Source organism: Leopardus geoffroyi, chromosome D1 (genome assembly GCF_018350155.1).
Source record: "Leopardus geoffroyi isolate Oge1 chromosome D1, O.geoffroyi_Oge1_pat1.0, whole genome shotgun sequence".
Lineage (NCBI taxonomy): Eukaryota > Metazoa > Chordata > Mammalia > Carnivora > Felidae > Leopardus > Leopardus geoffroyi.
In genome coordinates, this window is record NC_059329.1 from 80,050,012 (window position 1) to 80,074,366 (window position 24,355).

The following is a 24,355-nucleotide window of genomic DNA, read 5'->3' on the forward strand; positions in this document are numbered from 1 at the left end:
AAAAAGTTGTCAGTGGGCTAGAGCACTAAAAGGTGATCTTACTAAAAAGATAACTTTTTTTTTTATGAATTTTTCCTAGGGATACCATGTCAGTTTAGAATTACTATGGCTTAAATTAAAGATGAAGATTTTTTTTGATGATTTATAGTCATTTCATTTCATTTTGGCAAATGAACAAAGTCCTTTTGTAAAGAGAAAATACAAATCCTTAATATCTTACCTGGTCATTAGCAAGTTTTCATATTAAGAAATTATAGCATAGTTTAGCCGACAGAAAGTTAGTTATCAAAAATAGCTGTGTTCCAATGTGAGTGCTATCACTTATGAAATGTGCAATTCTAAAGCTGTTTCAATTTATTTTTTGCCAAAATGCCAACTACAAATAAATAAGCAAATAAATCAGTAAATATATATTACCTTAGATAATGTTATTGACCTCAAATCATTCAAATGTGGAAGTGGAAAAGGACAGTCTTACTTTGCTTAATTGCTGAGGAAGCAAACTAGTCATGTGCTAACATGTCACTGGTGATCATTAGTTATTTCCCTTTTTAACTCTTCATTCTCTCAGGATCCTGCTCCTATTCTCATTCAGCATCTCCCCTGAACCTGCCACCTCAGATTTGCAGAATGACACAGTCGATTCTTCAGGTAGACAGAGAAGGAATAATGGTGGAGAAACATGTGAAAATTAGCTTTCTTTTTCTTCTTCTTCTTCTTCTTCTTCTTCTTCTTCTTCTTCTTCTTCTTCTTCCTCCTCTTTCTTCCTTGTTTTCTTTTTCCTTCTTTTCTTCTTCTTCCTTTTTCTTCTTGAGAGAGTGCATGTGTGAGTGAGGGAGAGGGGCAGAAGGAGGAAGAAAGAATCCCAAACAGGCTCCACGCTGAGCATGAAGCCAGATGCAGGGCTTGATCCCATGATCCTGGAATCATGACCTAAGCTGAAATCAAGAATCAGTTGCTCAACTGACTGAGCCACCCAGGTGCCCCCAAAATTAGCTTTCTTAAAATGACGACCTAAGTAATTTTTTAACATTTTTCTCTATGAAAAGGGACAAAATACAGACATTTCTTTTGTTCATGTCTGTCTGTGTACACACACATATGTTTTTCCCACTGTGAAATAGTTCGATTTGCTTAGTGGATGACAATATAAAGATAATTTATAACACTATAATACAAGGGTGTAAATGAGAATTTGATTCACTATTTTAAAATAATTCAGTAGGATAGGTTGAATTTTTCTTTTATATTTTTACAATAGGGAGAAGCAGCTATTAAAGGATTATCTTCTCATGATGCTGCAAAAGCACAGTTGAGTCCAGAGATAGGGATTTCCCCGCTAAGGTACTTAGAGCCAGCATTTAATCTGCATAGGACTGCAGAGGAGCAGTTAAATTTACATGTAGTTGTATTCTGGGGAGTTGACAGCCCTTTTTTGTGTGAGTTTGTTCTTTTTTATGAAGTTACTGGCATCCTTTTAGTTTGTAGGTTTCCAAATTTGGAACTATATTTGCAAACCTCAAGATGTCAAAGGAGATGGGGCGCCTCAGTGTCTCAGTCGGTTCAGTGGCCAACTTTGGCTCAGGTCATGATCTCGCAGTCCGTGAGTTCGAGCCCCGCGTTGGGCTCTGTGCTGACGGCTCAGAGCCTGGAGCCTGTTTCAGATTCTGTGTCTCCCTCTCTCTGACCCTCCCCCATTCATGCTCTGTCTCTCTCTGTCTCAAAAATAAATAAACGTTAAAAAAAAATAAAAAAGATGTCAAAGGAGAAATTTAATAAACAATGCAAACACACATGCACACAAACACAAAACACAGATCAGTTTTATTTATATATTTACTCTGATTGCTATGCATTGTTTCCTGTGCTATATGTAGCATATTAGTTGAGCAGTATAAAATTGCCATTTTTGTGGGTTAAAAAGAATAAAAAGTTAGCAATTTTATATGATTCAACCTTACAGATGAACTAGAACTGTTTTCAAGGATCAACATCAGATAGGAGCCATTCTCTCTGGATGGAATTACATAAAACCTGATTAGTTTGTAAAGTTTTAGGCCATGTTATTTAATTGTAAAACTAGTATTATTCATTTAGTTCAACAAATATTATTTAATGCTTACCATGTGCCATAACTGAGAAACACGATAGCCAATATACCTGTTCTCATAAAACTTATATTCTACTTGATGAGAGAAAAATTAAGATACATAAGATATATATATATATATATATATATATATATATATGCATCATAAAAGATGATACAGGCAAAAATGAAGCAGGAAAGAGGATTTTGTGTGAGAGAGTGGGGTTGCTGTTAAAGATGGTGGTTTGGGGGCACCTGGGTGGCTCAGTTGGTTAAGTGTCTGACTCTTGATCTCGGCTGAGGCCATGATCTCACAGTTTATAAGATCAAGCCCCACGTTGAGCTGTATGCTGACAGCACAGAGCCTGCTTGGGATTATCTCTCTCCCTCTCTCTTTCTGCCCTTCCAACCCCCGCCCCCCATCTGCTTACTCTCTCTCTCAAAATAAATAAACTTAAAAAAAAAAAAAAAACTTTAGAAAGACCTCGGGAAAAAAAATGAAGTCCTGAAGAAAATGAAGGGCAAATGATGGGAATGTCTATAAGAAAACAACAGCCATTATGCTCTGAAGGTCCGCATAGGATGCCAAGTGCTGCTGCATCCTATGCTTAGTGTCACTGGTCTGCCACAGAACATGTTGATACAACTCCTACAGTTTCCATGGAGTCTTCTCTGTCACCCTCTCTGTGTCCTGAATCAGGAGCTCCATTTGAAACAGTTCCACCTTCTTCTACAAGTCACACTCATTGTCAAAGTTAGAGACAATGAGGAATAGACATGAGTCTCAGTTTGTCCACATGTGTTCCAGTTTGATTTTGTAGGTTTTGGTTTGTTCTTGGGAACTCTGCTTTTCCCTCGATTATCTAGTTTCCCTTCTAGTTTTCTTACTGACTGCCAGCCCCAGTGTCTTGTGATTTTAGGCTCACAATCAGATGCGGAAGTGGTAGCCTTCCATAGATTATTTCACCAGCTTCCATAATTGTGGAAGGTTTAATGCCTAAAGTAAACTCCATATTGCATATCACTTGACTGAGTTTGCTTCCTTGATTGTTAGTTATGTCACTAATTAACCTTTAATGTCTAGTAGGCCCCTTGAATGTTAGCATATACTCAGTTGACTTTGTGATTCCTTCTAAGAAAGACTTGTTATCCTCAGTCTTATCCAGCACAGTTAATGGCAACTTATCTTTTCTATTGTTCAGTCCAAAATCATGGAGTTGCCTTTGGTGGTTCTCTTTTATGTACACCCCATAATGTACATTCTAGAAATTTTGTTCTACCTTTAAAATATACCTAGTATGCAGCATTTTTTTTTTCTTACTTTCTATGGGACTCCACTGTGGCCTAAGCCACCATCATGTCCTGCCTGGATCAGATAAGATCCTTCATAGAAAGTGAATATAGATAAAAGAGAAGGGTTCTTCAATTTTTCAAGGTCAGGCAATGGAGAGATCAGTGAAGCAAACTGGAAAGGAAGAGCCAGAAGGATGGGAAGAAATTTACTGAGTATGAGAACCTGAAAAATCACATGAAACAAAGGATCAGAAGGGTTATTCAAGGAATAGAAAGAGATCATTTTCCATTGCTCCCCATGACTGGTGAATTATTTTATTGGGAAAGTGGGCTGTAGTGTTTTATCAAAGTTTCTCACCAGGATATAATAAAGAATGCATGGCATACCTCCACAAAACTATTAGGCAATGGTAGAATTTTATGAAATATATTTCTCATGCTATTTTATTAGGATGGATCACAGGGTGTTTGATGTAAAAATCAAATTTTATACAGTGAACATTTTTGTCCGTATTTCTATGGATATTTTGTTGATATCAAACATCACCTTGACAGTATTATTTATTGAGAGCACAGGCCAGTGGAAAAGCTTACAAAGAATTAAGGGGGGAAAAGTGCCTGTCTTAAAAAAGCCGTCTTCAGTTCCCTTTCTGCTTCTGTGCTTGTGAGCTTCGTTTACTGGTAAATAAAGACTCCAGTAACTAAAGCCACATGAAATACCAATAATCATTTGCCATTTGCTCTTATATAATGGGCTGATTCCAGAGACTGAACTTCTGTTTCTAGCTCTGCAGATGAGTCAGTTAACCTCTCTTTGCCCTTAAAGATAGGGATAATTGTTCCTTGGATTGTTCCTCATTGGCACACCTCATGGAGATAAAGGGTATTGGTGAGATAACATCCTCAAAGCTATTTGGATATCACACACATATAAAGTGAAATTAGATTCTCGCAAATTTCCATGGACGAGGGATGAAAGGAGTTTTTTGTTTGTTTGTTTTGCTTGTTTGTTTTGCAGGGGTGAGGGGCAGTGTTGGTGAGAGACTATAAAAGGGAGCTAAATGTTATGTTTTTGCCCAATGGAAGCATTTAGGAAAATGGCATACATTCTTAGAGAAATTTCTAGTGCATAGGTGATGCTTTTGCTAGGCATGTGCACATACTGAAGATGCACGTGAAATCCTCAATTGTAGGCGACCTCAGGACCTGGCTCCTTGGAAAACAACTCTCATTCATTTGCTGTAGTTTGCCATAGTTTGTGCTATAGGTGCCACCCAGGTAAGATGTCTATTCTAGTCCTTTCCTTCTTCACTCTCCACATTCACACGCCTCCAAATCTTATCCTCTCTTTCCTCAGCTAATTGTCAGTTACCAACTGAGACTGCTTTATTTCAGACTGCCACTATTTTTTCATATTGACTAATGTGGTCATCTCCCCTCTGATCTCCTGACCTACAATCTTATATCTTTCTATTCCATCCTCAATATCCATGGCATTCACAGGCTTCCTTACTTGGTATCTGTTTCTTTCATTCATTTCTATGCCTGCCACTCCCCAAATAGAGCCTTCACTCCAGACATGCTGAGGTATTCAGTGCTATTTTGCATGTCTGGCTTTTGATTATTTATTACTTAAAATACCTCTTCTTCTTTCTCTGTGGGGGGCAGCAGAGTATTGTAGATAGGAGGAAAGGCTTTGTCTTGTGTTCAAATCCGGTTTCCCTTTACATGACCTTGGGAAAAGTTCTGACTATTCTGTGCCTCCATTTGTCACCTGCAATGTTGAGATGATAATAGTATCTACCACATGGGTGGTCATGAGGATTAAGGGAGATAATTCATTTTTGTAAAGTACTTAACACAGTGCCTAGACCATCACAAGCAATGAGTAATTTTAGTTACTGTCAACTATATTTTGGCCAATTCCAATGTATACATTGCGTAAGTCAAAATTTGCTTACTTCTTTTCTTTGGAAACTTTCCTACCATATTTATCCTCTCAATTTCAGAAGAACAGAACACTCCCTCTTTTTCCAGTCTTCTACATTATAGATAATAATACTGACTAATTATTGAAATTATTTATGAATCTGCCTTGTTCACTGGACTGTACGAACATTTATGTATCTAACCATATTTATTGGTATAGATCCTGACACATAAGAAGCATTTCATAAACATGTATTGAAGGGTTGAGTGACAAGTGAGATCAGATGGTTTCTATCGTAAAAAGCCTAGAGCCCTCTTTATGCCTGGAGAGTATGTATGTGTGTGTTCCTCAAAGTCTTTGTGGAAGAACTGAACTTCTTTCTGTCTTCTTGTTTGTTTGTTTTTTAAAAAAAACATTTATTTATTTTGAAAGAGAGAGAGAGTGTGCATGTGAGCAGGAGAGGGGCAGAGAGAGGGAGAAAGAATCCCAAGCAGGCTCTATGCTATCAGTGCCAAGTCCGACGAGGGGGGGCTCGAGTTCATGAGCCATTAGATCATCACATGAGATGAAAACAAGAGTCAGACGCTCAACCAACTGAGCCACTCAGGCTCCCTGAGCTGGACTTCTTTCTGATACATGCCAATATTCAATTTTCCTGTGTGCTGAAATGAATTTTCCATGGAGAATAGCTCTTTTCCCTTGTGGTCACCTCTAAAGAAAGTCCTCCTCCTCTTTCAACCGATTTCTTCATTGCCCCACAAAGCTTAAAATGGTTTGTCAGCACAAAGTTTCAGATGGCTTGTGGTAGTTCCAGTTTAGCATGCTCAAGAGGATTGATTCTACTATGTTAGGAATCTCTCAATGTTATTAAATGATCAAATAAGAGAGCAAATTGATTGCTGTTTGTAAACTACACTTCCTGAACCAAAATTGATTTCTTAGCTTGGGAATAGGAGGTAGAATCTTTGTTATTTAAAAATGTAGTTTTAGGGGCGCCTGAGTGGCGCAGTCGGTTAAGCTTCCGACTTCAGCCAGGTCACGATCTCGCGGTCGGTGAGTTCGAGCCCCGCGTCGGGCTCTGGGCTGATGGCTCAGAGCCTGGAGCCTGTTTCCGATTCTGTGTCTCCCTCTCTCTCTGCCCCTCCCTTGTTCATGCTCTGTCTCTCTCTGTCCCCAAAATAAATAAACATTGAAAAAAAAAATTTTAAAATGTAGTTTTACATTTAAAATGGAAATGTATTCAGCTCTCCATAATTAGGCCCCTCTCATGCAAGTTTCCTTATAAATGTATATCAACAGATGTGTGTTATCATTTCTGTAATTTAACTACAACCTGATAAATTGTTGTAAATTTAATTAAAAGAACTGCAAGTAAATCACTCCTATAGTTTTACTTATTAAAACTAGTGTTGTTTTGGGGCGCCTGGGTGGCTCAGTCGGTTGAGCGTCCGACTTTGGCTCAGGTCAGGATCTCGCGGTCCGTGAGTTCCAGCCCCGCGTCAGGCTCTGGGCTGATGGCTCAGAGCCTGGAGCCTGCTTCCGATTCTGTGTCTCCCTCTCTCTCTGCCCCTCCCCCGTTCATGCTCTGTCTCTCTCTGTCTCAAAAATAAATAAATGTTAAAAAAAAATTAAAAAAAAATTAGTGTTGTTTTTACTGTTACTAAAGGTATTTTCTATACTGACTTTGATGAATGCTGAAAGAAATTGAAAAGAAAAAAGTCTCAGATGATAGCCAAAAGTTTTAATCAGGAGTTTAGCTTTAGGCATTTTGAAGAATAGTGAATTAGATTTCCTAACACATTAATGCTTGCCTTTAGTGAAAAGTTTTTAAAATTCATCATTAATAAGTTTTATTTGATTCAATAATGTAACTTCCCATGCTGCCGGGGACATATAAAGAAGAGTTGAGGGTAGACCACCTCTAGAAGTTTCTTGATTCTTTTTGATCAGCCTTTAACATCTTAAAACAGCATCATTTCTGTTAATGTAGGGACAGATGAGTTGTTTTCATCCTTCAAACCTCTCATTCTCCACTTAGCTCAATGAAACATTTTCCTGAATGGCTGATATGTTTCTTTATCTTGTGTTTTCAAGTGTGTGATGCTCTGTGTATTAAAATAGCTTATCAAAATGTCCTTTATGAAAAAGGGTAATGATGCTCAGTTTCCATCCCAGATGGGTAACAATTAGAGCCACAGGATAACGTCCAGATGTATTTAAATTTTTAATCCAAAAATGCAGTATGATGGATTATACGCACATGGGAATGCTAAAGTCTACTCAAGAGTGAGGTTCGCTTTTATTGGTGTATCTCTCTTATCTCTTCTTTTCTCCTTTATAAATAAATTAATGACTTTTATGAGCCCAGTAGTTCCATTTACAAATACGGTGATTGGACCATGTTAGCTCTAAGATTTTTTTTTTTTTTAGCTTTAGCATTTCATATTTCTCTGATTGTGACATCAGATAAGGTAAAAATTTATATTCCATGTATGGTGGGATTAAACAGAAATGAGTGCTTTCATGCTCTTTTAGAGCATGGCTGAGAAGACATGAAAAAAATCAAGTCATGCTAAACCAGGACAGGAACTCAAGTAAAATTTAGTGGCACCTAAAGCATTTCTGTTTTTTTATACTGTAAAAAAACATCTTGATCTAATTTTACACTATAGTTACATATATATTTATATATACACATACATGTGTATATACTAAAATATTGCCAGAAAGTATATGGCAATATGTCAAAAATCTTGCCCCAAATCAAGATTGACTTTTTTTTTTCTTGTAATTGACATTATGTAATGGAACATCTGGATTCTGAGTTTGCACCATCATTTGGTAATTTGGTAAGTAAGCCCTGTGTTAAGTCCTCTACAAACATTAGCTATCTCCCTTAATTCTCATGACAATCACCGAGGCAGGTAGTATTACTGTCTCCCCTTTCAGACAACAGGTGACATACAGACTATGTAGATGAACTTTCTGTAGTAAAGTTTTCTTTTCTTCCAGGATAGTGCATTTAAAACATTTTTTAGTACTTGTATTAATATTTTAGCTAAAACTAAGACAGAATCAATTGATTTTTAACATCCTATCACATGCTTTAGACATAATCCTTGCCCTCAGAGATTAAATTTGGAAGTATAATTTTTTTGAAAAATAATTTGAAACAATATAGCACAGAGGTTGTTTCCTAGAAGTCAGACATCTGGATTCACATTCCATCTTTCATAAACCTGGTAACAGTCCCCTGATAATTACTTTCATCATGTACACAATAAGAATAGTAATATTCCAATTTATGTATTATGAGTGACAAATGCTATTTTTAATAATAACAATCTACAGAGTATAATGCCAAGTGAAATAACTCAGTGAGAGAAAGACAAATACCATAATTTCACTCATATGTGGAATTTAAGAAACAAAACAAATGAACAAAGGTGTGGCAAGAGGGAGAGAGGCAAACCAAGAGACAGAGTCTAACTATAGAGAACAAACTGATGGTTAACAGAAGGGAGGTGCATGGGGGGGATGAGTTCAATACGTATGGGATTAAGGAGTGCACTTGTGATGAGCACCAGGTGATGGATAGAAGTGTTGAATCACTATTCTGTGCATCTGAAACTAATATTACACTGTATGTTAAATAACTGGAATTTAAGTAAAAACTTAAAAAATTATAGAGATGCCCAAAGTATAATAATTGAGAAGAGAGAAGGATCTTTAAATATTTGGATTTCAGATTCCAACTCTGCCACTTATACCCAAATAGGGTTATCATATAAAGGCATATAATAAACCTAGTTTACAAATGAGAAACAGTCTTGGGTTAGATAGCCCAATGAAAATCAGAATTTACAAATACAGAGTTGGAATCTGAAACCCAGATTTCAAAAGGTTGTTCTGTCTTCAAAGTCCACATACTTTCCAGTGAACCTACAAAGATCAGGAATACAAAATGTTGAAGAACAAAGTCAGTTCTCCCAAATCACTGAGGATATCGTGAGAATTTAGTCTACTCAAAAAGCCATGAAGTGAGAAAGACTGATACTTTCTCAAGTATGAAGCAGAGGGTGAGATGTCTGTCCTCAGTGAAGAAAGACATGGCAGTTTTGTCCAATTGTAGAGTGAAATAGAGTTTAAAAAAGTCACCGTTCAGGAAATGGAATTAGCAAGTGTATCACAATTCCTTGTACTACATATGTTTCCTCTTCCAAGTGGAGGCCTGTCATACACTGCATAATATTTTCATGTATTGTGGACACATCTTCCAACTCATTTTTGCAAATGTGTAGATAATAATATTTACTAGTGTGTTTTTTGTCCCTACTGGCAGATTACATGTGCTTACTGAATTAGTGCTTTATAAAAATGGCAGATATGGGCCACATTATGCTCAAATAAAGATATGATTGAGGCACTAGGCTAAAAAAAATCCCCCAAGCTCTTTGAGTGGCAGCAACTTGGTTCTTTAACACAGCTTTAGCTCCATTCCTCTAAATAGGTTGACAAAATAGAATTAGCTGCCAGTGGGAAAATTTTCAAAAAATCTCTGCAGACAGATGCCAAGATGCATGATGTGTCTTACGGGTGGATGATGATCAGGTTCTTTTTCATCAAGAAGGCAGACAACAAAAGTGATTGCCTCTTTAGGAAAATTCAGACAGAACAGTTTTATTTGCCTTTATGAGAATGATTCATTGAATTTATTAGCCAAGTTGAAAAATATCAGGCCACACTTCTATACCATAGCTAAATTATGAGATTTTAGAAATTGGCACAGTCCTGAAAAGTCAACCTAAGAAATACACTTCTGGCTTTAATAAGTAGTAGCCTAGAGCTGGGAGGTGGAGCATAAGTGGGGTCACAGTTGTAAGATTTTACTCTAAATTATCTGTGTTAAAAATATATTTTTACTTTTAATTGAGAGATAAAACCTGGGCTTTTAAACCTTTTTTTTTTTTAAGTTTATTTATTTTGACAGAGAGAGAGAGAGAGAGAGAGAGAGAGCAAGGTAGGGGCAGAGAGAGGGGGAGAGAGAATCCCAAGCAGGCTCTGTGCTGTCAGTTCAGAGCCCTATGCAGGGCTCAAACTCGGGAACTGTGAGATCATGATCTGAGCCAAGAATCGGATGCTTAACTGACTGAACCAATTGGGTGCCCGAAACATGGGCCCTGAAACAATCAGTTTCTTCAAAAAGGTTTCAGAAGTTCTGTGGAAATTATATAGAAAATTGAGGAAAAGTTTTCCTTTGCCATTTATTTTGTTCACTCAAAACATATTTATTGTGACCTAGCCACATATCATATCTGTGTTAGGCAATAAACTTAGGTTCTACTTATCCTTACAGTTTCAACGTAAACATCACTTTCACAGAGAAGCCTTCCTTGACCCCTGTACATGGCTTGACTCCTGTAATATATTCTCATTTATCTGTTAATACTCAATTATATATGTTATCATTATTGTGTGTGTAGTGTTTGTTTTCCCTAATTGTAAATTTATAGAGATTAGGAGCCATATATGTCCTTTCAATTATTTTAACTCCAGGGCTCATAGTGAGAGCTCTGTATTTTTGGAAAACATTCAAGAGGCATCCATGCAAACAGTGAAAAAGTGAAATAACATTACGTTTAATACCATTTTGTTAAAAAGTACAGTGGACATAGAGGACAGGCAAAACCTGGGTGTCTGGGAATTGTCAAAAGGACTTCATGGGGGAAGTGACTCAGATAAGAGTTGTTTGTTTCTGGGTAGAAAAGGTGAGGTAGGTGTAACTGGAAGTGTAAGCAAATGGAGTCTTCTGGTATAGCATGTTTGGGTAAGTACAGACTGGGGCAGAGGAAGTGCCTGGAAATGACCCTGGACAAGTGGTAGGATCCAGCTTTTGAAAGGCCATCCCTATCACCTGTTGGATTCCCAGGTAGGGGTGTGTATACATCACATATCCTTTTGGCTTTAATAAGTGCTATCCTAGAGGTGGGATGTGGGGCATATATATATATATATATGTGTGTATGTGTATATGTGTGTGTATATACACACACACACATATACACATACACACACACACATATATAATAGGAAGACCTTGGGGAGACAAGTGGGAAAATGACAGGATTCAATTTTTGTCTCGGGAAAAATGCCCCTATAGTGGATTGTGGATGAATAGCTACTTCTGCCTTCAAATATCCAAACACTATATACCTGGAATATATGGACAGCTTAGTCACTTATGTAACTATTGGCATATATGCCCAGAAACTCTTTTGGGAGTCTCCATTTATAATAATGCCTGAATTTTAAACCTTTTCTATTTGGGGGGGTTTTATGGATTTTTTTTGTTTGTATTTTATCTAGAGTGCTTTGCCAATTCACCATTTTGAATTACTTTTCACATTTTATATCTTATAGAACTTCAAACATTCATGGTATGTAATGTGATTCTGTCTGTTAATTTAATTCACATCACCTGCCTGGAAGCTAGATTTTCCCTTCTCACATTCATCAGAGACATGTTTTATTTTGTTTTGTTTTGTTTTGTTTTGTTTTGTTTTGTTTTGTTGTTGTTGTTGTTTTCTTTTTCCCCTTTACAATGACTGACAAGGGAATGGGTACTTTTTTAGTAAGCAATAATATACAAAAAAATTAAGTTGTACAGTTGTTTAACATCTAGGTGTTTCTATAGTAGTATTTTTCACAAAGAAGCTCTTTTTTTTACTCTAAAACAAAATATGAGCAGAAAATATTACATATAGAAAAATAAGAGTGACAATTCCTTTCTTCCTTTGATGAGTGTTAAATAAAAATTACACATACATTTTATTGAGTGAACAGGAAAGCTGTGTGATGCAGTCATGGTAGCCGAGAGTGAGATTGGAAATAATTCCCTCATTTGACATTTATTGAGTGTTTGATAAATGCAAGGAAAGTAACAGTTTGTGTCCTCAAGGAACTTTCAACCTAGAGAGACAAAGAAACCTATTAAAGCATGGAAACTATTGTAATAAGTGAATGCACACAGTGGCAAGAGAACAATTGACCTGTGGACTTTAGAGAAAGTTTCATCTGGAAGGTGGCATTAGAAGTATATCATGGGCATGCACAGGAGATTATTCGGCAGAGTCTGAAAAGAAACAGCAGAAAATAACATGTCAGACACTATGGATAAGTGAAAATACATGATAGGTTCAATGACACATAGGGTGTCATGTGTGTTGGCAGAGGGGGCAGGTTCAAAGTGTTCTTGGAAGGGTAATTTCATATCCATGTAGGAGAGTGCATTAGGCAGAAAAGAAATAGGAACAAGACCTGACTAAAAATTAAATGTAGGGAATTGGCAATAGGATTAGTAAAAAAAAAAAAATAAGGATTTAAAAAATCATTTCCAAGCTGACTTTGGTGACTGATTGGATAAGGTAATGTGGGAAAAGATGGAGACAAGAACCATCTAGAGATGGCTTAAACACATGACTGGGCAGTGTGTCATAATCCAAGACCAGAGGACATATAGTAAGATGAGCAATTCAGGGACACCTGGGTGGCTCAGCCCATTGGGCATCCACATCTTATCTCAGCTAAGGTCATGATCTCAGGGTTTGGTTTGTGAGTTTGAGCCCCAAGTCGAGGTCTGCCCTCACAGCACGGAACCTGCTTGGGATTCTGTCTCTCCCACTCTCTGCCCCTCCTCTTACTCATGTTCTCCACCTCTAAATACATACATACATACATACATACATACATACATACATAAGCTTAAGATGAGGAAGTCTGATGTTATGAGAGGCATAGGATATTAAGATCCTAGGAGTCACCCAAACCAACCTATTTCTTCAGATCTCTTCAGATCTTTCTTCTTCTATGACAGAAGGAATTTTTGAAATTCAGCAATTAACATTAACTTCAGTGGAAATTCTAAGCCTAGGTAACAGATATGGACAATCAGATTTATGTCCACTTTGCAGCTCATAAATGGATTTGTAAAATAACAAATCAGTGTGTAGATGACCTTGAAATACCTTTAAAACAGTGTTGTAGGAATAATGATTGGTTAAAAAAAAAACAAAACACCAAGCACTTTCTCTTTTTAAAGAAAGATATGTCTCAAAAATCAGAAATATTTAAAAAGCAGATACAACACACCATATAGATTGTTTTGTGTACTTGTTTTCTACTCTTGTGAGGTAGATTAGTTACAATTATTTGGCTAGTTCATTGTCCTATTGCAGTAATTGGCATTTTTTGTGCAGAGTGGCATCCACAAATGTACACATTTCCCAACACTAAACAAGAACCTGGAACCCAGTACATTTTCAATAGCTTCTTGTAGAATGAACGAGTGTATGTATAAATATGTGTTTTACTCCAGTTTTCCAGATGCTATCTGCAGACAATTATATCAAGAGAATTTTCAGTTCTAACCACTGACTCATTAATTCAAGCTACTATTAACTATTTTATCAACTTCATTCCCACCTCATCTGACATTAAGCTGGGATCTTACCTTTATCTTTCACCTATTATGAATAACCTTATGATGTTTTTTGCAGTTGAACCTGGCTGGTTGGTGGCCTTCTATTTGCTACTGGCATTCTTGGAAAAAACAAAACAAAACAAAACAACATCAACAAAAACAAACCTTCCAGTACTATCCTAAAACTTTGAAGATTATCTCCTTATACATTTTCAGGTGTTTTTTTTTTTTTTTTTTTTTTTTTAAGCTGCCTGTAAGGGTTAAAGAGCATATTTTCAGGTTTCTTGAATGGACAATATGAAAATAATTTTTAAACAATGATAGTAAATAGGGGCACCTGGGTGGCTCAGTCAGTTAACGTCCAACTCTTGATTTCAGCTCAGGTCATGATCTAATGGTTCATGAATTCAAGCCCCACATTGGGCTCTGCTCTGACAGTGTGGAGCCTGCTTGGGATTCTCTCTTTGTCCTTCTCTCTCTCTGCCCCTCCCTCATGTCTCATTCTCTCACTCTCAAAATAAATAAATATATTTTTTTAAATTTTTTTTTCAATGTTTATTTATTTTTGGGACAGAGAGAGACAGAGCATGAACGGGGGAGGGGCAGAGAGAGAGGGAGACACAGAATCGGAAACAGGCTCCAGGCTCTGAGCCATCAGCCCAGAGCCTGACGCGGGGCTCGAACTCCCGGACCGCGAGATCGTGACCTGGCTGAAGTCAGATGCTTAACCGACTGCGCCACCCAGGCGCCCCAATATTTTTTTAAATATTATAAAAAATAATGATGATAAGTACAGGTGAGTTGCAGAGAAGTGTAGCTGATTGTAGGCCTTCCAAACAATTTTCACTGCATAGCTCATATTAAAAATAATAACATTAATACCAACAATGTCAATAGAGATATTTGAATGCTTATGATTTAATATTAATAACAAAATAGAATGTAAATTCTGGAGTCACTTCTGTTGACATATTGTGAATTTTTTGTATGACTATTGACAGATTACTTAGTATCTCACCGTTGTTTTTTTTTTTTTTCTTTGAATAATTGGGATAGGATATGTCCTTTATAGGGTTATCATGAGGATTGAATGCAAAAGCATTGCATGAAGTGCTTCACACAGTGTGGAATGGAGCAGACCCTCAGTGGATATTATTTATCTGTTGAAAGATTATTTCCTCTGCTATAGAAATCTGAAGTCAAATTATGATTGTCTTTCTTTTTTGTTTCCTTCATCTGGTAATATTTAGCATTGGCCCCCATTTTTCTCCTGTCCTAATTTAAATGGAGCCTAACAAGTTTTTGTCACTGTTTTTAGCCTTCTGAGCAGCATATATGTCATACATTCTTACTTAGGTTTCTTCTTGCATATTTTTACTCATATCTTTTTCTGACATATTCTTATCACAGGAGTGGGTGTGTTTGTGTGCATGTATGTGCATATTAGGTGAAAGGCTTTCTATTTTTTCCTCTATTTTTTTATTAAAAAAATTCTTTAATGTTTATTTTAGAGAGAGAGAGTGTGTGAGCAGGGGCAGGGGAGGGGCAGAGAGAGAGGGAGAAACACAGAACTTGAAGTGGGCTCCAGGCTCCATGCTGTCAGCACAGAGCCGGATGTGGGGCTTGAACTCACGAACTGTGAGATCATGACCTGAGCTGAAGTCAGATGCTTAACCGATTGAGCCACCCAGGTGCCCCTTTTCCTCTATTTTTAAAGAAGCTTTATTGAGGTGTAATTGATATACAAATAACTGCAAATACATAATGTGTACAATTTGATTAAACCATTTTCACTATAGAAGTAGCAGACACATCCATCATCTTTTTAACTTTCCTTGTGACCTCCCTTGCTTATGGTAGCAAAAATATTTAACATATCTACCCTCTGAACTTTCTAAGTGCAGCATACAATATTGTTGACTATAGGCACTATGCTATACAGTAGATTCTTAGATTTAACTCATTGTGCATACTGAAACTGTATCCCCATTCATTGATCAACAGCTCCTCATTTCTCCCTAACCACACAGCCCCTTGTAACCACTGTTTCTAGTCTCTGCTTCCATGAGTTTGATTGCATTAAATGCCTCCTATAAGTAGACTTATCTAGTATTTTTTTTCTGTGACTGGCTAATATCACTTACCAAAATGCCCTTAAGTTTCATCCATGTTGTTGCAAATGGCAGAATTCCCTTTTTTTAAAAGTTGAATAATATCCCATTGAATGTATATAATACTGATTTCTTTTATCTATCCATTCATCTATCCATGACCAAGTTGTTTCCACAACTCGGCTATTGTGAATAGTACTGGAATGATCAATCATGGGAATGCAGATATATCTTTGAGATCCTGACTTCCAATTATCTTGTATATATATCCACATTGAGATTGCTGGACCATATGGTGCTTCTATTTTTAATTTTGTGAAGAACATCCATACTGTCATAGCAACTACACCATTTTACATTCCCACCAGCAGTGTAGAAGAGTTCCAAATTTTCCACATTCTCACCAACATTTGTTATCTTTTGTTTGTTTGTTTTTGATAACAGCCACCCTGGCTGGTGTGAGTGATATCTCATTGTGGTTTTGATTTGCATCTCCCTGATGACTAGTGATGTCGAGAATTTTTGCATATAACTATTGGTCATTTGTATGTCTTATTTGGGGGAAAAAGTCTATTTAGGTCCATTACCAAATTTTAAATTAGATTATTTGCTTCTCTGATGTTGAGTTTTTTTATAGATTTTGGATACTTACCCTTTATCAGATAGATATATGGCTTGCAAGTTTTTTTTTCTTTCCCTTCCTTAAGTTGTTTTATTCTTTTTTCATTCTATTCATTGTTTCCTTTGCTGTATAGAAGTTACAGTATCTAAAACAATATGGCACCAGTATAAAGACAGGCATATAGACCAAGGGAACAGAATAGAGATCCCAGAATGAAAACCATACATAATCAAGTGATGTTCAATAAGGGAACAAGAATACATGATGGAAAAAAAAAAACATAGTCTCTTCAACAAATAACATTGGGAAAACTATATATCCTCCTGCAAAATAATAAAATTAGATCACTACCTACACCATACACAAAAAGAAACTCAAAATGGATGAAAGGCTTAAATGTAAGACACAAAGTGTAAAGCTCCTATGAGAAATCATAGGGGAAAACATTTTGGCATTGGTCTTGAGAATGATTTCTTGCATTTGGCATGGAAAGCATAAGCAACAAAAGCAAAAATATACAGGTGGGACTACATCAAAGTAAAAGGTTTTCTTTAAATGACATTTTACTCAAGAGTATTAGTTGTAGGTATTATTACCAGAGTATCTCTTTATAGGTTTCCCATTCTTTGTGTTGGTTATTGTTCTGAGTCCCACAAAGTGGCTGATACTGCATTGTTGCTTCTCAGCTCTAATGGCTCTTATTCAACGGATGCCAATTTTCTTAAGGATTTTAGCATGTCTACCTCCATGACCCATTACTACCCAGTGATGGATTTAAATCTAGGGTGGTACTTCTCCATATTGCTGCTTATTCATTTTGAGAAACAAATTGGTAAACATTAAAAAAATAAATCCCTGTATTTGGGTGAATGAGGTTTTTTAGTAGCTTTAAGACTGTTGATTTGTCCTTAATTATTATTTTCCTATATGTTGACTTTAAAATTTATGTTACAAAATCCTCCTCTTCTCTCTTATTTTTGTTAAGTGAACAAAACTTGAAATATTTGTCATTAGTTGTACAGATATGGTCACAATCATACATATATTCAACAAGTATTTTTTTGTTCCTTTCAGTACATGTCAAGAACTCTTCTAGAGTTAGAAAAACAGTGAAGAACTAGCCAGACAGTATCCTTGTTACCTTGGGGCTTATCTTGGGGCATGGATTTCAGGTAGAGGTAAATGCTGTGAAGTTAATATAGCCAGGTTATATGATGCAGAATAATCAGTGGGACCAGTTGTCATAGTGTGTTTGTCTATGCTACAACATTTTAGCTGAGTCCTAAATAATGAGAAGGAAGCAGCCATATGACAATTTGGGTAGGACATGAGTGTTCTCAGGAAAAATTGAAAGCAAATTTAAAGGTACTGGAATTGCAACAGTCATGGTGTGTTTTAGGAATACCTTTATAACTAAAGAGAAATTAATAAAAAGGTAGTTTGAAGATGATGTGCTCAGAGAGGTGGGAAAGATTTGCATCATACAGAGTCTTACACACCATAGAAAAAAGAAACGTTTTGACTTATATTAAGTGTAAAATGAAATATTATAGAATTTTAAGTAGTCCTGTAGTATAACCAGATATGCATTAACAAAATGATTATACCCATTTGTGAAAAATAAGTTATAGTGGGTCAGTAGCAGAAGCAATAGGTCCAACTTGGTGACCTCTGCAATATTGCAAGTGAAGAGAACAGTAACTTAGGCTATGATAGCAACAGTGAAGATGGAGGGAATTGGTCATATGCTAGATAAAAAGGCTATAGTAGTTACTGAAGGTATAGAGGTATGTTTAGATAGATATAAATGAATGATTTCTCCTAAGTTTGGGGGATGAGTAAATGAGTGGTATCATTTACTGTGATAGAGAAGACTTGGAGGTATTTTTCTTAGAGAACACATGTAATATTTGAGAAAGTGCCCTGGAAAACAACTTAGAAGATCTGAGTTGTGGTTACTTTTTCTTTAGAAATAGTGTGCTAAGAAATAAGTCACAAAATAACACATCTTACTTTAAGTAGAGTCTACTTCCAACTCTAAAGTCTTATAATATGATGAAAATATAATAAATTACAAACCCCTGTAGTTTTCTCCTTCAAAAGCTCTAAATATATTTTTGTGTAATTATCTGATTCTTAGAAATTTTAGAAAATGCTTCTTGTGATGTTCAAGTATATGAAGTTTGTGCTTTCAAATGTTATTATGTATTCATACACAATGCCATAATGAACAACAAATCATCTTCAATTATTAATTATAAAACTAACAAAGGAAGTTATAGTGTTTTACATTTTATGCCAAAATAAAAATTTTGTTATTTTTTTTTGGTTAATGAAAATACAGGCTTTATATTTCATGTCAGTTTTATCCAGTGAAACGGGGTTAAATTTGATATTTGAAAGACACACCGACACATACATGTGGAATCATGTGTAAAGCAACAAACACAAACACATAGAATTCAGTGCAGAATGTTTTATTTGGAATAGTCTAAAATGTCATGTAATTTTTTCGTGTATTCTAATGTGGGCTCTAATTTAAAAAATTAGAATGAAATGTTTCCATTAAATATTTCTATTAGATAAATCAAGTATGAGAAAAGTGTATATTCCATTTACATCTTCACCTCATTAAGGGCAATAACTTAGTGGGACCATTTGTATTGTCCTAGTCCCTCAAGATCACCCCGATAGCTCCATCAACTTCCCCAAAATGATAGCCCAATCACATTGTACTCAGTTTTCCTCTCGTCCCCATCCTCCCCTCTCCTGATCTTCACTCTCCCTATTTTCTCACTCAGTCAGAAAACTGTATCCAGTCTGGTCTTGAGTGTCTGCGTAGGGTTCTGCTTCTAAAAGGCACTACACTTGACACTGTCCTTGGTACTGAAAGGTCAGCCATCAGAATGATTCCACTAAAACATAAGTAGGATCTGAAGACAAAAAGGGTAGAGTCTTTTATTTTCTCAAAGAATAAACAGAATATTTAAGAAAAAAATTATAAATTTTCTTCAGGTGGGGGTTCATTCAATGTTCATGAGTTTAAAAAAATAATGATGTTTCCTTATCTACTTATTCCACAGTAATCCCATAGGCTAGCCCCCAATTTCTCTCCCTCTTCAATGGGATCAATATTATAGAAAATTCCTACACACTTTGGAGCAGATTCCACTTTCATTGTTTCTTAGAAAAATAGTTTACAGCTTACAACTTCATTATAAATTAATTACATTTAAAAAATCTCTGTAGCAGTTGGCTTAAGGAGTGATTTAGGATTTTTTTTCTTATTTTATCTTGGATTGGGTTACTAAGCTCTCAAGACTGGTGTTCTATAATTACGTTCTCATGGATTCTGAATGTGGTTTTAGTAGTTATGTCCCTTTGAGAGTTGGGGCTGACTTAAAGGAAGAGGAAAACTAAATTGACTGTCAGTAAGTTGGAAAATCATGCTATCCCTCTGCTGTCAAAAGTCATACAGACGACACGCACTGTGATATATAGAGAGTCCTCCTCAGAGTTGTAAATTCACAGCCTACTAGAAAACTTCTCCTAGGAGAGTATTAAACTTTTTTTTTCTTCTTCCCATTTTCAGTCCTCTACCAGTTTTAACACCATCTTCAACATATGGCTGGTGTCTTGACAGAAACTTTAATAATAGGACAAGACAAATCAATTTACCACTACAGTATTCACCGTCTTACTCTAAACACCTACCTGACCATAAACTGAAGGGTCTGGAGTTTCACTGAAGGTATTTCTGCAGTGAATAGACATAATTCTTTAGTAATTGAATAGTAAATAGTATTTTAATGCAGTAAGAGAAAAACCTTTTCTAAGCAGGCAACCTGGTTTAGTGTAAGATGTAAGGCAAAGAAATATAGCATTATTTTAGGTAGAACTATTGAAAACTGGGGCGTCTGGGTAGCTCACTTGGTTAAGCATCTGACTTGGGCTCAGGTCATGATGTTGCGGTTTATGAGGTTGAGCCACATGTCAGGCTCTGTGCTGACAGCTTGGAGCCTGGGGCCTAGTTAGGATTCTGTGTCTCCCTCCCTCTCTGCCCCTCCTCTGCTCATTCTTTCTCTCTCTTTCTCAAAAATAAATAAACATTAAAAAAAGAACTATTGAAAACTGATATATCTCCACTTTTGGGCCCCACAGACTTCTGATATTGATGCTTAAGTGAGTAGTCCATACTGTGCAACTCAGCATATTAAAAATATCTTGACATGAAGATATTATCTCATGAGGATAATGTCTTCACAAGAGGATGTCAAAATCACATGGAATTCTCCTAATAATATTTACAATGGCATTGTTTTTTCAATTAGGAAACTAATAAAAATCTCCAATAAGGATACAATTATACAAAAAAAAAATACTTAGGTGGGTGTGATTACCTTTTAAAACAAATGATGTGGAATATTAGATGATTAATTTATGCATTTATGCTGTCTAGCATATTCAAGTCAGGAACCTTGGATTTGTACTACTTAAACACCAGTGAGTATGAATATGCTAGGAACTTGTCAAAGCAGAGTGAGTCAGAACTCACAGGTTATACTGAGAAAAACTAGGTAGATTTCTACCTTCTTGAGGTTCAAGAGTACTTAAATATTTTTATTTTACAATTTTATTTGTAGAAAAACTAAAAAGTCACTGGGAAAGCTAAAATATTACTTTGTATATTATGTGTTTATTACCAACAATAATCAGCGCAGAATTCTTGCCTACATGGTTCTTACATTCTGGCAGTGGAATCAGATCTGAGATAAATAATTCATAGCATGTTTTTCTTAAGGACCAGCACATTCAAAGATCTTAAAACAGTAGTGAGCATAACAGACAAAAGAAATTATAGCAGGACAGCTTGGCTAGCCCAGGAAGGGTTTGGGACCATGGTACAATCTGAGTCTGACAAGGGAAGTAGGAACCAGACATGCAAGGACTTGTAATGGTATCAGCACTGTCTCTGATGATAGGATCTGAGTCTCTGCATTTATAACAGCAAAAAAAAAAAAAAAAAAAATCCAGTGGTTCTTATCTATATTAATTTATTAGTCTATGTTTGAGAGACCTGGCTTATGGAGAGTCCTTAGTAACTATCTTTAAAACCCAAACCCAGGCTTTGTGGATAACCAGTCAATGTGAGGCACAATCAGAGAAGGTCAGAAATGGATTCCCACACTTTAAACTACAGGGATCCACAGGGATCCATACATGAGACAGGACCAAATGAAATGACATTTCAAGTGTGCTATTGAACCGCAACTTATAGGCTTTAATATGCTAATTCTACAAATTTTAGGACAGTCAAAAAAAAAAGGAAGAAAGAAAAAATTGAAAAGAATTAAAGAAGGAAAAGTTAGGATGATAGATGCGTGATGTCCTCATGACTTAACATGGAGAAGGCAAAGGGATAACACTTTAGCACAAGACCCGAATCTAATAACGACTTTTCACCTCTGCTTTTCTACCAGGTCATGTTAACTTTTTAATCTCTCACCGTGATAGGGCATTTCGATCTCAATGCATAAACCTTATGGAATGATTGATTTGTTTTTAATATTCAAGACCGATAGCAGCCTAGAGTCTTCCGTGAGTAATTTAAGGTAGTTTTTAAATGGCCTTTATAGAAGTTTACTATGTTTACTACCCCATTGAGCATATAAAAATTCACCATTGAGAGAGATTTAGAATGGAAAAATGTAATATAATTCGGAATTAGTAATTGGAAAAAAATATTGATATTCCAGTTGTTGATCTCCTGCCTTACAGATACTTTTCACAATAACCATCCCTGTTGCAGAAAAATTTATCTTCTGATATTGCCCTTCTTGCTTAGATTGATATATTTTTATAAGCTTCTGAATGTGTCATAATCTGAACAAATGAAAAAGCAAAATTCAAAACTGTGATGTCTCAGTGTCAAGCCAGTGTTTGTTTTCCCTAAGCCAGAGCTGGAGGAGAGGCAGCTGCCAAAAGACCTTCAGGCTGGGCTGGAAACACTGTGGGTAGGCATCAGGGTCAAGAGAGCCATAAAGGAGTCAATTCACTTTTAGCTTCTTTTTAGTTTACCGTGTGTTGTCTGTGACTTAAGATTTGTACAGAGCAACAAATAGGAGGGAAATGGAACTCTGAGATCCTGTGGGTAGGACAGACAATGAGTGGCCCTGGGGTCCAACAGCTAATCAGAGGGGGAGAACAAGGATATTGACAGGTCCTCCTGTGTCTTTTAGAGAAGGAGGCTCTGGAATGATGAAGCCCTGTTAGTTTCCTTTTAAGAAGAGCTATCTGGTTGCTGAGAAAAAAAAAAAAAAAGCTGCACTGCCAACTACTTTATTCCCTGTGAAAAGAGAAGCCGAGGAAGGCAGATACAGCTAAGTAATCAGTTTCAGAGAGCAAATAAAAATTAAATGAAGGAATAAGAATGGAAAGGGGATGAAAATAAGAAAGGGGAAGGGGAAGGGCAGAGAATGTTTAGCAAGACCTTAGCACAAAGGCTGGAAGTAAAGTAAATGTAAAACTCCAGGGTAGGGAAAAATATCTTAAAGGTAGGAGGTAGGAAGAAGCACAGCTCTTCTTTTACAAAGAAACGTTTTTAAATTTCAGAGTCCCTCTTTGAAAGTACTTCTAGTTGCACAAAGAGAAGTGAGGCTGGAATCTTAGCGTTAATTGATGGTAGTCATTGCTGTGACGAGGTCACTCCTGAAGCAGGTAGATACTGGAATGAACGCATATATATCAGGAGAAATATTGGTAAACTACAAACCAAATGAAAGAAGAGTATTTGACAGTTGTTAAAGTTTCTAGAGAGGAACCTGATCACCTAGAATTTTAGACAGCACGTATGTTACTTTATTGGAAGGATGCCTTTAAATAGAATTTTTTAAGTTCATTTATTTATTTTAAGAGAGAGAGAGAGAACAAGAGGGGAAGGGACAGAGAGAGGGAGAGACAGAATCCCAAGCAGGCTCCACGCTGCCAGTGCAGACCCGAGGCGGGGCTTGAACTCAGAAACCGTGAGATTATGACCTGAGTTAAAATCACGAGTTGGATGCTTAACCAACTGGGTCACCCAGGCGCCCTGGAGGGCCACCTTTATTTTTTTTTTTAATTTTTTTTTTTAACATTGATTCATTTTTGAAAGACCGAGAGAGAGCACAAATGGGAGAGGGCTAGAGAGAGGGAGACACAGAATCGGAAGCAGGCTCCAGGCTCCGAGCTGTCAGCACAGAGCCCGACACGGGGCTCGAACCCATGAACTGCAAGACCATAACCTGAGCTGAAGTCAGCCACTCAACCGACTGAGCCACCCAGGCACCCCTAGAGGGACACCTTTAAAAAGAGAATGTCGTGATATTCTAAGTGAGCATGATTTGATCGTGTGATTTGATTAGCCTAGGGTTAACAGCAGACACAAAATTCTTGGAGACATACTTGTGGATAGATGAAACTTACATATTATTTGAAGTGTTTTTCATTTTAGTGTTTCCTAGAGGAAATTAGATTTCTCATAGAAGATAGGGTAGCATTAATGTTTTAATAGATTTAAAGACTCAATAATTAACAAACCCAGTAGGAAAAAAAAAATCTGACTTGGTCAATGATAATTAAAGCATCTCAAATAATTTAAATATAAATTTTGAAAGGAAAAAAATTAAAAAGAAGGTAAAGCCTGTGTATTTGGTTCTGTTGCAGAACTACTTCTATAACATGAATGTTGATTTTTTTTTTTCTCATTTAAAACACTTTGATAGCCTTCAGGCTTTATCTCAGGGGTTACTTCCTCCTCATCAATTTCCATCATTTTGAGCCCCATTTTTCTTCC

The 24,355-nt window shown here is 36.5% G+C and overlaps 1 protein-coding gene across 4 annotated transcripts in view; it reads left to right on the plus strand.

Moving 5' to 3' along the window:
* Positions 1 to 24,355, plus strand: part of LUZP2 (leucine zipper protein 2) — a 502,216-nt gene that overhangs the window by 295,099 nt on the left and 182,762 nt on the right. The gene's annotated exons all lie outside the window — the stretch shown is intronic.